The following is a 15,686-nucleotide window of genomic DNA, read 5'->3' as shown; positions in this document are numbered from 1 at the left end:
GTTTTATTGATTCATCTTCCAAAAAACAAAAACCATTTAAATTTGAGGCTCTGCCTCAAACTCAAATCTCTTTTTGATGGTGGCAGCAGCAGAATAATGACAATTTAATGTTTTGAAAAGCATTTCAGAGCATTTCTTTAAATCTTTTTTGGGAAGAACTGTCCATTCCATGAATTTAATGAATATGTTTGTTCACCTTATTTTATTACATTTTTTGTAATTCAGGTTTTTAATCCAAATCATGAAATATCTGCTTTATAGTTTGATTTTTGAATCTTCTGTCATGATTTTGTGGAAAATAATTTGTCCTTTTAAATTATGCAAATTATTTCAATAAAGCTGATGAAACTGCTTCACAGACCCAGGTTTTTTTTTTGTTTTTTCTTCCTTTAATGAGTTTTAAATTGGATGGATATATATATATATATATTTTTTTTTTTTTACATCTAAACTTGTTAAACAAGTGTGGATAAAAAGCAGCTTTCTTTTAACTGTCATGCCTCTGTTATTCCACAAGGTAAACGCTATCTTCCTATCTGGATAGCTCTACATCAAAGTCATATTTTAAAAGACATTCCAAACCTCACACTTTAACAAAAAACAATTTTGGTATGTGAAACCATACAGAATCAGGTTTAGACATAAAAGAAAGGGTTTTTGTATTTTACCAAATTAATTGATATATTTTACTGTTTGCTGTTATGTAGACCAGGCATCCCCAATCTCGGTCCTCGAGGCCCGCTGCCCTGCAGGTTTTAGAGGTTTCCTTGCTCCAGCACAGCTGATTTTAATTGAAAGCTGATTAACAGGCTTTTGGTCTACTGCAATCATTATAATCAGCTGTGCTGAAGCAGGGAAACCTCTAAAACCTGCAGGACAGCGGGCCTCGAGGATGCCTGATGTAGACTAACGTGAATAATAACTGGAGAGACACATTCTGAAAAACCTTCAGATTTTAACTGAACATTACATCCTATTATGGTTATGTTTCATTTAAACCAATGATTTTGAGTTTTTATTTCTTCAAGTTTCTCATTAATATGGATTCCTAAATATTTTATTTCAAATTTGACTGAAAAAAGCTGTATCTTGATTCTCTGCAGTCATATAAGGGAAGTATATTATTTTTTTGGGTTAGGCTTCAGTCTGTGCTTGAGGAGAAACAGAGGTCACATTTAAGCCATTTGGAAGAATTTATTTTATCTTTAAAAAAGTATTATCAGCAAATTGACTCAACTTAAACCCAGACTAACACATTTGTTTCCATTTAAAGATCCTTATTGCTAGATGAGTCAGCAGCTGCATGCAAAGAATACATTATATGGTTAACTAGACCGTCCTTGTCTTAGACTTGGACTTAGACAAACTTTATCTTCATTTTTTGCACTCTGAGCATACAAAATTAAATTCCATTGCATACAGCTTACAACAGTGAAACAGTGAAATGAACATTACCATTTATAAAGTGCAGTAGTGATCAGAATGTAAACAGTGTAGGAGAAAAAAAAACTGTTTAAAAATAATGGTGCAAAAGTGAATTAACATGAAAAGGTTCAGTGCAGTGTGCACATATATACAGGTGCTGGTCATAAAATTAGAATATCATGAAAAAGTAGATTGATTTCAGTAATTCCATTTAAAAAGTGAAACTTGTATATTATATTCATACATTACATACAAACTCATATATTTCAGATGTTTATTTTGTTTAATTTTGATGATTACAAATGACAACAAATGAAAATCTCAAATTCATCATATCAGAAAATTAGAATATTGTGAAAAGGTTCAAAATTGATGGCCCCTGGCGCCACACTCTAATCAGCTAATTAACTCAAACCACCTGCAAAAGCTTTTAAATGGTCTTTCAGTCTAGTTCTATAGGCTACACAATCATGGGGAAGACTGCTGACTTGACAGTTGTCCAAAAGACGACCATCGACACCTTGCACAAGGAGGGCAAGACACAAAAGGTCATCGCTAAAGAGGCTGGCTGTTCACAGAGCTCAGTGTCCAAGCACATTAATAGAGAGGCGAAGGGAAGGAAAAGATGTGGTCGTAAAAGGTGTACAAGCAAGAGAGATAACCGCACCCTGGAGAGGATTGTGAAACAAAACCCATTCAAAAATGTGGGGGAGATTCACAAAGAGTGGACTGCAGCTGGAGTGAGTGCTTCAAGAACCACCACACACAGACGTATGAAAGACATGGGTTTCTGCTGTCGCATTCCTTGTGTCAAGCCACTCTTGAACCACAGACAGCGTCAGAAGCGTCTTGCCTGGGCTAAAGAGAAACAGGACTGGACTGCTGGTGAGTGGTCCAAAGTCATGTTCTCTGATGAAAGTATATTGCATTTCCTTTGGAAATCAAGGTCCCAGAGTCTGGAGGAAAAGAAGAGAGGCACTTCATCCACGTTGCTTGAAGTCCAGTGTAAAGTTTCCACAGTCAGTGATGGTTTGGGGTGCCATGTCATCTGCTGGTGTTGGTCCATTGTGTTTTCTGAGGTCCAGGGTCAACGCAGCCACATACCAGGAAGTTTTAGAGCACTTCATGCTTCCTGCAGCTGACCAACTTTTTGGAGATGCAGATTTCATTTTCCAACAGGACTTGGCACCTGCACACAGTGCCAAAGCTACCAGTACCTGGTTGAAGGACCATGGTATCCCTGTTCTTAATTGGCCAGCAAACTCTCCTGACCTTAACCCCATAGAAAATCTATGGGGTATTGTGAAGAAGAAGATGCAATACACCAGACCCAACAATTCAGAAGAGCTAAAAGCCACTATTAGAGCAACCTGGGCTATCATAACACCTGAGCAGTGCCACAGACTGATCGACTCCATGCCACGCCGCATTGCTGCAGTAATACAGGCCAAAGGAGGCCCAACTAAATACTGAGTGCTGTACATGCTCATACTTTTCATGTTCATACTTTTCAGTTGGCCAACATTTCTATAAATCCTTTGTTTTTATTGGTCTTCAGTAATATTCTAATTTTCTGATATGATGAATTTGAGATTTTCATTTGTTGTCATTTGTAATCATCAAAATTAAACAAAATAAACATCTGAAATATATGAGTTTGTATGTAATGTATGAATATAATATACAAGTTTCACTTTTTAAATGGAATTACTGAAATCAATCTACTTTTTCATGATATTCTAATTTTATGACCAGCACCTGTAAATATGGTGCAAAATGCAGTAGATGAGTTGTGTCCTGTTTAATAGGATTATAAAAGGTCAGCATGTTGGTAATGCAAAAAAAATGTTGCAAGTGTGATGCAGAGTCCAGTTTAGTTCAGTAGTTCAGCAGTCTGATGGCAATGGGGAAGAAGCTGTTGCAGAATCTGCTGTTCCTGCATCGAATGCTGTGAAGCCTCTTCGCAGAGGGCAGCAGGGAGAACAGTCCATGGTGGGGGGGTGGGGGGTCATTGATGATGTCACGGGCTCGGGACACGCAGTGCTGGGATGAAATGTCTTTAATGGAGGGAAGAGGAGCCTTCATGATTTTCAGTCTTCACACTACACAGTGAGACAGCTGGTCAGAAAGCTCTCTATGATCTGATCATAAAACATTTTTAGTATTTTAATAAATTTGTTTCCGAAGGGCGAAAGTTTTAGTGATCTCATTAATAGGTTCATTAGATTCACATTCTTTAAAGAAGTTAATGAATTGCATTACACCTGTTGAATTCAGGAGAGCATGATATTTGATCATATTCAGTTTTAGTCTCACAGCTACAGATGTGTAGAACATTGACGGAGGATGACTGAATTTCACCTGCTAATTTATTCATGACATTTAGAATCATATTAATATTACAATTATTCATCTTCAACCGTCCTTGATTGATCCTTATTGACTTTGGTAACAACTTAAAACTGTTTTAATTGTTAGATCGCTGGATATACATGCATTAAATAATACATCTTTTTATTGCCTTATAGAAGATCTTAAAAAAAACTAAAGTATATGCCAAAATTACCGGCCAATTTATCTTATTTTTATTTGTATTAGAGCTCTTTTAATTTCCGAACATGTTAAATGTTTTTCTTAAGTTTCTTTTTATCTGATCATTTGTTTATGTTGTTTTTGTGGCATTCATGAATGCATCACAAAGATATACTTTACATTTGTTCTTATATAGATTGCTAAAAAAAAATGCTTTAATTCCCCTTTTATTTGAATTACATCCTCAAAAAAAATGTTTTAACTTTATTTAATATTTTTATTCATCTTTAAGGTTGTCTTTGTCTTTCAAGGCTGTAAAAATATGATGAGTTTTTTTCCCCTATTCAATCCATTTTGCTTATAGGATCTTATTTAAAAGCCTAATTTGTCATTTTCCAAGTATTTACCATTTAAAGGAATAGTACACCCAAAACATGATTAGCCTTCATTTTCTACTCACCCCCATGCTGAACAACACCCTGGAGCAAGGGCGTAGGAATATGTTTACTATTGGGGGGGACACATGTCGGAAATCTGAGATTCGTATTCAACAGAAACATATCTTAAGTATGCTACTTAAAAAAAAGGCTATTTAATCTTTTACTTTATTCCTTTATAAATGTGTCTTGCAAAAATAATGCATTTAAAATTTACATAATGCATTTGTTCATAAGATGTGAGCAAAATGACTGGAGTCTTGGAGCCCTTGGCATATTTAGTGTCCGCATACGCACTAGAAAATCAAATATTTCAGTTGGATTAAAAACAATTCAGTAGGGCACAGAAGTGCAAAGTTTGAAAGTTTTATTTTGTCAAACTTGAAATAATGGTCAAAAATGAATTTATATAGGTTGACTGACAGAGGGAGCTGACGGTGTGTTGAAGAATTATGGACAGGGCGCTTTGAAGCATCTGGTTCAAAAACGCATTCTAAACTTTTGGTAGAAATCCATCTATCCTTCCATTTTCTGTGCACCCTGTCCCTTAGTGGGGTCGGGAGGTGCTGGTGCGGGGTCCACCCTAGACAGGTGGCCAGTCTGTCCAGACCTTTGGTAGAAATGGCGCCTTTAATTCCAGTTTGCAGTACAGAACAGAGAAAACTACAGAGTTTTCAATGTTGTGTTAATCTGTTTATAGTCTAAAAAGAGGAGCCAGCAGTTTATTTGAGGAAATAAAGGTGCAGAAGTTAATTAGTTGGTTAATTAGTGGTTGTGCAGCACTCCGCTGCACAACCAATGCGGCCGCCACTGCTAAGAATTAAAATTAATTCTCCCTGTGGTTTTAACTAACGATCAGGAGCGCGGCAGGTATAACATCTGTCCATTTCGGCGAATCAAAACCATGCAAAAAATAAAAAATCCTCGTTAAACGCACGCCCAGACCGGGCTAATTTCAACACAAGTTGTGTTAGGTGACTGTTACTCACACTGACGTTTCTCTTTAAAAAAAAATCTGAGTAAGTCCTGCTGCTGTTTAAGCCTTTTAGTTGGTGGTGGCATTGTACTGAAATGAGATATAAAAAAAAATATATAAAAAAAACATTTTGGCTAGCGTGGCAAACGTCTAGAGAAAGTTAGCAGTTAAATATTGGATGAGTGATCATCCCAAGACTACGGAAGAGGACAGGGCCATTGAAAAAAAAAAAAATGTTAAGTGATTTTTAAATTTTATTTCAGTTTAATACGGGAAAAAGGTCAGAATTCTGACTTTTTTTTTCTCAGAATTAAGACTATTTTTCTCAGAATTCTGACTTTAATCTCAGAATTTTGGATCTTAATGTAGATGGGCACCATGAAGGCAGAGATGTGGAGCACTCAGCTTCACTGACAAAGATGTGAGCTGTTTGAGGTGGCCAGTGACACATTGGTGGAAATGATGGAATTAGGCAACTTTTGACATGCCCGAGGGGTCCCCTCATTAATGGAGGAGCAGAAGGTCATTAAAACAAGAGAGCTAGTCTCTAAAACAGACATGGCTATGGCTGGATGCTAACATGTTTGTTGTTAAACATACTTTTGTTATATTACATTTGTGTTGTGTTTTCCAAATGGTGTAGAAAATGAATGGTGGGTTCATAATGTTTACCTTTTATGAGCAGGACAGGAAGCAGAGAAGTGTAGCATTACCTCCAACTAGTTAAACTCATAATTATGAAGTTATTCAACAAATTCCTCAAGTAAAAAAGTGCAACTTTTATTTTTTCTCTCTTTTTTTTTTTAACCAGATTTGTTGATTAATTTCAAAATTATGTATTCCTTCCAAATTTCAAAATCTGAAGAATTTTTTAAACCAATATCTACATTATTTAACATTTAGTTTGTGTTTTAGCAGTACTTCCTGTTATATTTTATTTATACGTATATTTTACATTTTCTTGCACAGCAAGCTCAGCAGATTTGAAATTGTGTGCTTGTGTACAAGTAGTAAATCTTTACTCTAAACATATATGTAGTGGCAATTGTTTGTCAAACCAAACATCCAATGAAGTTCCAATAAGTCACTATAGGCACTGGGGTCACGTTTTCTTGACGCAGTCAAAAGAAGTGGAAGTCCAAACTTGTAGATGTTTAGATGATTTATTTCCTATATTTTGTAACATTACAGAGTTCAAACTTTCCTTGCTCTGTCACCTCTCTTGCACTGGTAAAAACCCATAGGCCCCTAAACCAAATGCCTGCTGGTCCTTACCAGGCTCCTACAATTATAGAAAGTGGACCGCCCACATTTCTTCCTGTTTTACATAAAATATAGACAAAAAAATAATAATAAAACAACAAAAAATAGATGCACAAAAATGCAACAATTAACCTATAAATTAAGTCTGTAAATAATACAAAAAATATATAAGTTTAAGAATTAACACAATTCAAATGGATAAAGAAATAAAGAATAAATAGCTCCAACACTCCGGCCCCTAATTGTGAATACTGTCACAATTACAAATGAAGAAAAAGGAGCTATTCCCTCAAACATGTCCTTAATTCCTCAGGTTGATGCTTCCAGTAGCAAAACAAGTTTGGTCACGGGTCTTTCGAGAACGCTGGTCTTTGTTTGTAATCGCACAGAGCGAACCAAGCCTTTTACATCCTGGTTTACACTCAAGACCTTGGCCATCATCCATGTTCCTCTTGAAGCTGTAGAGTCTGCAATTAAGACAACATCTCCAGGAGTGAGACATCGTTTAGTTCTTGTCCATTTTTGTCTTTCCTGCATCAGAGGTAAGTACTCAGAAAGCCATCTTTTCCAGAACAGCTCTGCCATGTATTGCACCTGTTTCCACCTTTTCCTGACAAAAAGATCCTTTTGATTGAACAATCCTGGTGGCAAAACTGGTTTGGTTTTTAACAACAACAAATGGTTGGGTGTTAGAGCCTCAAGATCATTTGAGTCATCAGAAACTTTAGTGATGGGTCTGTCGTTTAATATGGCTTCAACTTCACAAAAAATTGTTTGAAGCCCTTCATCATCCAAAACTTGCTCTTTAAGAACTGAAACCAAAATACTTCTTATGGAACGAATCAGACGCTCCCAAACTCCACCTTGGTGAGAGGCTGCTGGGATGTTAAAGTTCCATTTAATTCCATCCTGCACAAAAGCATTTTGAATTTTAGCATGATTCAGTTCAGCTAAACTCTCTTTCAGCTCTCGATTTGCACCAACAAAATTTGTGGCATTGTCAGATCTGATGGTGGAAACTGAGCCTCTTCTACAGATGAACCTGCGGACTGCATTTATACAGGAATCTGTATCGAGGGTATAGGCCATTTCCAGATGCACTGCACGGCTGGTGAAACAAGTGAACAGAACTCCGTACCTTTTCAGGAGGCTTCGTCCTCTTTTAACACTTACAGGACCAAAGTAATCCACTCCAACATTTGTAAAAGGAGCGGTGGCTGGCAGGACTCTTTCTTCTGGCAGATCTGCCATCTTTTGTTCAATAAACTTTCCTCTGTTGCACCTGCAAAAAACACAGCAAGAAATGATTTTTCTGGCAGCTGAATTAGCATTTATTATCCAGTATTTTTGTCTTAATCTTGACAGCATATGAGCTCTTCCTGCATGTCCCAACTGTTGATGAATATGGCGTAAAATCAGTGTAGACACATGCATATCCTTTGTCAAAATTGCGGGATGCTTTGTTTCGACAGGCATGGCTGATTTATTCAACCTGCCACCCACTCTGAGGACCCCAGCATCCAATACTGGGTCAAGTTTGTATAAAGAACTTCTTTTAGAGACTGCTTTAAGGCCACTGGTGATTAAAGCCAGTTCAGTTGTAAATTTCTGTTGTTGTGCAAACTGAATAATGGCTAGTTCTGCCTTGGCCAAGTCTTCAGGAGTCAGATGTTCTTTCTTCAGAGTTGTCTTGAATCTTTCAATCTCCTTGTCTATGGCTTTGTTTTGATTTTCTGGTTCTTTTTTATTTAGGTCTGCAGCAGCAAACTCCTTCCTTTTCTGTTGCAACAGCATCAGAATGTTTTTCAGCTTTAAAAACCAGGCAACAGAGGTTTTAAGCTTTGTCCAAGATGAAAAATAATGAATCAGATAGCTTGTAGGATTTTGTGACTCCTTCACAAGAACACTCACGGCTAGGTCCCTTTTGACCTCTGGGTCATCTGCAGGAATTGCATGGTGATCCACATCCAGTTTAGGCCATTCCTCTTCTGATCTGTGGAGAAATTCAGGCCCATTTATCCATCTCCTGCATTTAATGAACTCCTCAGCTCTCATGCCTCTGGATGCATTATCTGCAGGATTTTCCTTGGAGGAAACATATCTCCACTGATTCACATCTGTTGCTTCTCGGATGACAGAGATTCTGTTTGCAACAAAGGTGTGAAATCTTCTGGTTTCACTGGAGATGTATTTTAGTACTGTTGTACTATCAGTCCAGAAAACAGGTTTTTCTAATTGTATTTGCTGCTCCTTTTGCAGCAGTTTATTGACTCGGACAGCAAGAACAGCAGCGGTCAGTTCCAACCTGGGGATTGTTGTTTGCTTCTTAGGAGCAACTCTTGCTTTTCCTAGAATGAAAGCAACATGTGAGATGTTATTCTTTTCCAGTTTTAAATATGACACTGTTCCATAGCCGTCTTGACTTGCGTCAGAGAAATTATGAAGTTGTGCTTTGTCTGGTTTCCTGATGCAGCTTGGTTTGATGCAACGATCCACCTTAAAACTGGAGATCAGCTGGAGGTCCTCCAGCCAGTCGAGCCACTTCCTACAAAGAGAATGGGGAATAACTTCATCCCACTTCAAGTTTTGTCGACAAAGTTCTTGTAGCAGCAGTTTAGCTGGCATACTGAAGGGAGCTAGGATTCCCAAGGGATCATATAGTGAACTAACCACAGACAAAATGCCCCTTCTGGTCTGTGGGCGGTCCTGCACAGAGGTTCTGAACTTGAACTCATCTGTTTCGATGCTCCACTGTAAACCCAGTACTCTCTCGACCGGAAGTTCATCTGTGTCCAAATCCAGATTCTTAATTTCTTTTGCTCTCCTTTCCTCTGGAATGGACATGAGCACTGTGCGACTGTTGCTTACCCATTTTGAGAGCACGAATCCTCCCTTAGAGCAGAGGTCCGTCAGCCTCTTCACCATGTGAATTGCATCTTCTTCTGTGGGAACAGATTTTAAACAGTCATCCACATAAAAGTTATTTTTGATAGTATCAACCACTTCAGCTGGAAACTGTTGTGCGTTATCATCAGCAGTTCTTTGCAGAGCATAATTTGCACAGCTGGGTGAAGACACTGCTCCAAACAAATGAACCAACATCCTGAACTCCTGTGCAGGTTTTGATGTGTCACCATGATGCCACCACAGGAAACGGAGGAAGTTGACATGTTTTTCAGAGACATAAACTTGGTGAAACATGGCATTAATGTCAGCCATTAGTGCAACAGGCTCTTTTCTAAATCTGATGAGAACTCCAACCAGAGAGTTTGTGAGGTCAGGTCCTTGTAAAAGCTGACTGTTCAGTGATGCCCCTTTATAGGTTGATCCACAATCAAATACAACTCTCAACTTTCCTTTTGTGGGATGATGCACTCCATGATGAGGAATGTACCACAGTTGTCCATTACCTTTCTGTAGGTCCTCTGCTGGTACAGCCTCAGCATGTCCTTGCTGCAGCATGTTGTTTACACATGCAGTGTATTCCTCCTTGTACTCAGCATCCTTTTCAATTCTCCTTCTGAGGCTCTGGAGGCGCTGCTCTGCAACACAGATGTTATTTGGAAAGCAGGGGCTTTCACTCCTGAAAGGTAAGTCAATATTATAATGACCTTTAATAAGTTTTGTAGAGTTATTGACAATGTTCATGAAATGCAAATCCTCTCTAGACATTTCAGTTTTCTCCTCTGATGATCTTTCGTTAAAATCATGATTGTACTGTTTGATCAGCATTTCTTCAAGATGCTCAACAGAGATCCTGTTGGCTGTCACAGCAGTGCAAACATTTCTATTTTTGCTGTGGCTTCTAGTGCGCAGGGGACCATTTATGACCCAGCCAACTTTAGTTTTTACAGCATAAGGCCCACCATCTACACTGTTGATCACCTCACAGGGCTCTAAAACATTTGAAGCATCAGTTCCTATCAGTAGTTCCACATCTGCATTGATGCTATGAAGCTTAACAGGTTTAAGATGAGGCTACTGATCAATGTCCTTTTGCTGGGGAATATTCAATGTAGAAACTGGCATGGTACTTTGAGTCAAAACATCTGGTAGCTCTATGAAATCATTTGTTTCCAATTCAGAGATTTCCAAACCAGACAAAACTTGTACATTAACAATCTTATTTTGACTCATTGTTCTCAGCATAATATTTGTTCTTTTGCCCTTTAAGTTCAGACTTTTTGCCAGAGTTTCTGTACAGAACGTACCTGAACTTCCTGGATCAAGAAATGCATAAGTTTGCACAACTTTGTTGCTCTTTTGACTTTTAACTTTAACTGCAACAATAGAAAAAACAGCATTATCATCATGACCGGCCCCAATATGCCCACATGTCTGGGTGGTTGCAGTTGAGAAGTTGACATGAGACCTTGTTGTCTGTTGGATTTGTTCTGAAGAGGCTCCTGGCTCCTTTTGCTCTATGTGAAGAACCCCTGGATGCTTTTGGTGACACACATTGCAATCCAAACGACTCCTGCAGTCTTTGCTTGTGTGACCAACTTTCAGACAACCGAAACAAATCCCCTTTTGTTTAATGAAAGTCAACTTGTCCCGATGCATTTTAGCTTTAAACTGCAAACAGTTTTCCAGTAGATGATTTCTTTGTAAACAAAACAAGCAGCTGTGAAGAACAGTAGACTTGGCCCTGTTTTCAGTTGAGTGAGTTCTGGCTTCTGGAATTGTGCTGACATTAGTGGCAAAACTGCTTCCCTTTTTTCTTTGCTTGCTGTAACTTGGAACTTTGGAGTTGTTCCCTGTTGGTGGGTCTTGGATATTGCCAAACACTGGATCTGATGCTACTTTTACTTCCTTTGTTATGAAAGCAACAAGATCAGTAAACAACGCTCGGTGACCAGTTTGCTCCTGTAGCTCGTAAGCAGTAACTCTCCATTTTTCCCTCAGTTTATATGGAAGTTTCAGGACAATTGTTCTCATATTTGAAGGTAAATCCAACTCCTTCATGTAAACAATTTGTTGTGTCAGATGTGAACAACCTTGAAGAAAAAGAGAGAATGATTGTAGACTTTTCACATCATCCCCTTTTATTGGTGTCCAACTCATAATCTTCTCCATATACGCAGAAGTTATTTTATTTTCATTTTCAAAATGTTCTTCAAGAAGATATTTGGCTTTGGAATAACCTTCCTCAGAAGCTAAGTGCTGACAACTATGCACGAGATCTTTAGGCCGCCCCCTGGTGAACTGCTCTAGGAAGTGCAAACAGTCGCTGCAGTTGTCAGTTTTAGCCTCCACTCCGTTCTCAAAGGCATTCATAAATGATCTGTACTGTAGAGGGTCCCCATCAAACACAGGGATGTTTCTGGATGGGAGAACAGACAATAAGTTTTGTTTTACTAGTAAGGCTGCAATGTCATTTTGTCTTTGCATGATGTTCACAATATCATTCTGACAGTTGTCAGTCAAAGGAGGAGATTGAAATTGCGTCTGCTCTGTTGCTTGAGTTGAAGAATCAACTTTAACTCTCATCTGATCCATTTGAAGTTGTCTCTCTCCTTGTTTAGGTCTGACAACAGGGAGGTTGGATGAAGACTTTTCTTTTTCTTTCAGAACAAACTCATCAGCGAGAGGATTTAGCAGGGGCATGTGCTTTTCTTGGGCTCTTTCAAAATAAGAGTTCATCCCATCAGATTGTTTAGAACTAGCAACTGAATTTATTTTTAATACATTAAGTTTTGCGTTAGTTGCTGCCAACTCTGTTTCCAGGTCTAACTTTTCCTTTTCTTTTCTCAGGTTACCCTCTTGAGCTTCGATCAGATATTTTCTGTCCAACGCGGCGAGTCTCTCCATCAGCGCTGCCTTTTCAGCCGCAGCTTTGATGCGTGCAGAAGAGGTGGATGAAGCCCGAGACTGCTGTGAAGATGTTTTTGAACGTGGCTTTATGCTTGTAATATTAGAAACACTGTCTTCAGGATTTATTTCATCAGGATCTTCAACAACCTGATCATCAACATAGTTTTTCTGTTCCATATATGGATTTCCTGCTTCTGTCAACCAAACCTTTACATTGTCCACAAAATCAGAGAAAGTCGTCACCTTAGACTGAAAATACACAGTTTGTCTTTTTACTTCTTCTTCTGGCAACGGCAAACCTAAAAGTGATTAGTGTAAATCAGTTGCGTCTTGATAGCATTTAATAAACTTTGCAAAGTCAGAAGCCACTTTCTCAACATTTTTTGAAGCTTGTTTACACTTTAAACTTCGTTTTTCTTGACATGTTTTTATATAAAACTCCAAACCCTTTTGTGTAAATTTGATGGTTCTTTTGTTTTGTGACGTCTGGGTGTCATCCTCTTTGCTCTTTACATCAGACATTTTTGCAGATTCTTTGAATCATTTCAAATTTTAAAGCGTCATAGTCCATGAATAATCCACAAGGAAAAGCACAAACGTATCTCTTTGTTTAAAGAGATTGATTCTTGTGAACAAACATTTCCATGATGGGCGTCGGCTCACGGCTTGATCCAATTACGTATCAATTTGTTACATCAGACTCATCTCATCAGTCTTTGGAGTGAAATAATGTCTTTAAACTCCAGTAGTTTCACTATTTTCCTTTATAGCTTGAAAAATATTGTCACATACCAGCTTGATGAATGAGTGACGTGTCCATCCAAGTCTGACGCATCAAGTCGCTTGATTTAATCAAAGATGATCCAAAACCTTTTGTTTGAAGGGAATCCTTGAGATCCATAAATCCAGCATGTTGATTGATGAGGTATTCCTTTTAGTCCATGGGCTGGTTCCTTACTTGTTCCACAGGTGGGTTTTTACTTGATTGTAGTGGCAATTGTTTGTCAAACCAAACATCCAATAAAATTCCAATAAGCCACTATAGGCACTGGGGTCACGTTTTCTTGACGCAGGCAAAAGAAGTGGAAGTCCAAACTTGTAGATGTTCAGTTGATTTATTTCCTATATTTTGTCACATTACAGAGTTCACACTTTCCTTGCTCTATCACCTCTCTTGCACTGCTAAAAACCCATAGGCCCCTAACCCTAAATGCCTGCTGGTCCTTACCAGGCTCCTACAATTATAGAAAGTGGACCGCCCACATTTCTTCCTGTTTTACATAAAATAAATAAAGAAAAATAATAAAACAACAAAAAATAGATGCACAAAAATGCAACAATTAACCTGTAAATTAAGTCTGTAAATAATACAAAAAATATATAAGTTTAGGAATTAACACAATTCAAATGGATAAAGAAATAAAGAATAAATAGCTCCAACACAAAGGAACAATGCTTCGTGCCTCAACTTAACAACTGCCCATTCTAAGGGGTAGGGGGCTACATTGGCCACTGCTTAACAACATTCAGCTGCCTTGAATGGGGCCTTTGACGTAGACTGTTCCACATCATACTTACCTGGCAGAGGCGACACCTTGATCATGAAAGAGGTTCACCAAGATTGAAGCTTGCTATTGCATCCCGGCTGTGCCAACCTTTGTGAATTTCCCATGTGTGGGAATTTCGACTGCATAATTTGTGGTAGTGGGGGACTGCGTACCCCCTCTCCCCCGGTTTATGTCCAAAGAAATAGATACTTTTTGAAGTGCTTGAATTCCTTGTTGTGTCCTGCCAGACTGTCAAAGCAGTTGAGTGTACAGTATAAAATAGAATGCAATCCCTAAAACAAACTTGTCCAAAATAAAGTATTTTCCACAACGAAAGTTTGAATAATGGTTGTGGTCGTACAGGGGTGGATTTCAGATATGTTGTTTGAGAGATTGCACTGAGTGGAGCCTGTGATGTCCCTGGTCCTCATTGTACAGTCGCAGCAGCCTTCAACTTCTTCAAAATCTGCAATTTTGATGGCTAATATCTTGTAGAGAATTTGTACAATCTGTATCAAACTTGATGTCTGACTCCCTTCTCTGAGACTCTATAAACCTGAAAAAGCCCAGCTTCCTAGAACTTTACGCTGGCTATTTTTCCTTGCATAACTTAAGAACCTTGTGGGCTTGGGACCCCACAATGGCAACAAACAATCCATTGACTGTCTGGAACAAAGTGTGTAAAATTTGGTAACTCTACCTATAGTAGAAAATAGAATTTATTGACCACAAAATGGATCAATTACCTCTCTAAATTAAACCCGACCCCTTAAGGTGCAGTGCGCTGCATAGGGAAAAAAGTGGGGTTAATGGGTCCTGTTCAGACAGCCAGCTGTGGGTGTTTCAGATAGCGCATCTGTACACCAGGCCAACATTCCCCCATATGAATCAGTTTGGATAGCCCAGAGAGGTGCAAGCCTGGGATGCTTGTGTTTTCAAATAGACAACTTCTAAATACACTACATTGGCAGGGAATTGAACCCAGGTCACCCACATGACAAGCAAGAATTCTACCACTGAACCACCAATGCTGAAAAGATGCAATCACTTTGATAGTAGAGTCTGTTTTTCTGCTAGCAGGATATCTTCTTGCGGTCATAGGACCCTAACACCAATTTTAGGCCAACCGGTCAAGATTGTCGAACAGGGTTGGATTTCGGATATGTTGTTTGAGGCATAGCACTGGGTGGAGCCTGTGAGTTTGATGTCCCAGGTCCCCAGTGTACGGTCGTAGCAGCGTTCGAGTTTATCAAAATCTGCATTTTTGATGGCTAATATCTCATAGATACTTTGTCTGATCTGTATCAAACTTGATGTCTGCCTCCCTCCTCTGAGACTCTACAAACTAGAAAAAGCCCAGCTTTATAGAACCTTCCGCTGGCTATCTGTCCTTCAGAATTATCCTACCTGACTGAGACTGATGGCTATTTTGTCAGTGACGGGGAGCTGCGCACTGTGTAGTTCAGCGTAGAATCCTACTTTCTTTTAGAAAAAGACAGCAAAAAAGGCTGGAAGATTTACTTCCCATTCAAGGTAATTGGAGGCATACCCCTTTCAGTCTTATATGAATACCTTGTAATTTTCATGCCTGTATACTAAATGGTATATAGGAATCATGAATGGATTCAGTGCCACTGATCCTGTCAGCTCTGGGTCAATGGAAGAAAAGCACCCCCCCAAAAATGGGGGGGC

The 15,686-nt window shown here is 38.7% G+C and overlaps 1 non-coding gene across 1 annotated transcript; it reads left to right on the top strand.

Annotated features, from left to right (window-relative positions):
- The first annotated feature begins 14,017 nt into the window (after positions 1–14,017).
- On the top strand, positions 14,018–14,180 carry LOC119790616. The gene has a single exon (XR_005281747.1). It is a non-coding gene; the product is annotated as a U1 spliceosomal RNA (small nuclear RNA).
- The last annotated feature ends 1,506 nt before the right edge of the window (positions 14,181–15,686 follow it).

Source organism: Cyprinodon tularosa, unplaced genomic scaffold (genome assembly GCF_016077235.1).
Source record: "Cyprinodon tularosa strain WSP-4 unplaced genomic scaffold, ASM1607723v1 ctg369, whole genome shotgun sequence".
NCBI classification, from domain to species: Eukaryota; Metazoa; Chordata; class Actinopteri; order Cyprinodontiformes; family Cyprinodontidae; genus Cyprinodon; species Cyprinodon tularosa.
Note: the sequence above shows the minus strand (reverse complement) of the source record. Positions and strands in the feature narration are given on the sequence as shown.